This window comes from Rhipicephalus microplus, unplaced genomic scaffold (genome assembly GCF_043290135.1).
Source record: "Rhipicephalus microplus isolate Deutch F79 unplaced genomic scaffold, USDA_Rmic scaffold_16, whole genome shotgun sequence".
NCBI classification, from domain to species: domain Eukaryota; kingdom Metazoa; phylum Arthropoda; class Arachnida; order Ixodida; family Ixodidae; genus Rhipicephalus; species Rhipicephalus microplus.
Window position 1 is genome coordinate 81,713 of NW_027464589.1, and position 1,505 is coordinate 83,217.

Genomic DNA, 1,505 nt, shown 5'->3' on the forward strand with positions numbered 1-1,505 from the left:
GATAAGGATGCACGGCCGGCAAGTGTCTCATTCAGAAAAAGAATTCGCCGGTTTCTTGAGATTTATAAAGCAGTACCGGAGCCATTACTATGGCTTCCACGACTGAAGCCACCGGTGACCTTGCGAGATTTATATTACCAAAATCATCACCATCCTTGTTGACTGTTAAGTTATCATGTAAATATTGTGCATTTCATACTTTCTTACCAGTGTCGTTTGTATTCTGTGGTTGGTACCAAATGGAGGTATCAAAGGACAAAATCGGCCATACCATGCTAAATGCGCCGGTTCTCGTCCGATAACCCAAGCTAAGCAGCATTGGGCTCGGTCAGTACTTGGGAGGGAGACCACTTAGGAGCACCGAGTGCTGATGGCACCTTCTTTTTACTTTTCAAAATTTCTCTTTTTTATTGCAGATAAGAAACTTGGGGAGAAGTGGGAGGAGGCTGTTGTTAATTTTGCGACGTCATTGTTTGCCCGTATCCCATGCGCACGTGACCATCAGTATAGCCAATAAAAATATATGCGTGCGCACATGAGTTTAGATTTGGCACCCAGAGCGCGTGACTTACTCTTTTATTATTTTTCTTCAACCTTGCTTTCTCTTTTGTTTTATTTTTGTTCTTTTTGTTCAGAGAAAGAACAGGGGTGGGGGGGTGCTGTTTAACTTTTTGTCGTCATTCGTTCCTCGTTGCGTCGCGTGCACTTAGAAACTTAATCTGCGCACACGGGTTTAAGTTTGCCGCCAATAGAGTTGTAGTGTGCGATACCTCTAATCTACAGAACTACAAGGGCGCATGGCACCTTCTTTTCTTTTTCAATTTCTCTTTATCTGTACTTTTTACTGTATATAGAAAAAAACATAGATGGAAGAGTTCGAGGGCGTTGTTCAACGTTTCCACGTCATTCGTTGTTCAAGAAAAAAAATAATGCGCGCAGTGAATCGAAATTTGACGCCTGCGCACGTGTGCCTAAATGTGGCGCACATGGCAGTTTGATTGTGTGATATCTCTACTGGACAGATTTTATTGCCGGATCGTACAATAGCATTAGGAACATGTCATATTTGTCGGGATTTAACCTTCATACGAATATGGGGACCCCGTATTTGAAGGCTCCGGAAATTTCGGCCTCCTGGTTTTTGTTTTTTTTAACGTGCCCTAAATCTAAGCTAAGCTCATGGACTATATTCATTTTGGCCGCCGAGGCCGGTACTCGACCGTGAGGCCGGTATTCGACCCTGCGCGTCTTGCGGGTCAGCATCCGAGTGCCTTAGCCACTAGACCACCATGGCAGGAGGTTACAATATCATTATTGGGGATTCCAATATTGCTGCTTTAGGTCGGTCCCTCATGTGCCACCCAGTCATAAAAGCCGACGCAACAGCTGTTTGTTAAGTTACAGAAAAAGACTTACGAGCATGGCCGGTGGCGGCGGCCAGCAAGTGCACCACATCTGTGCGTAAAAGTTAGCGCGCCCGTGCTTGTGCGCCCCAGCCAAGGAGC

At 45.4% G+C, this 1,505-nt stretch overlaps 1 pseudogene; it reads left to right on the top strand.

The window, feature by feature from the left end:
* The first annotated feature begins 257 nt into the window (after positions 1-257).
* LOC142785008 (5S ribosomal RNA) lies at positions 258-376 on the top strand (annotated as a pseudogene).
* Positions 377-1,505: the final 1,129 nt, after the last annotated feature.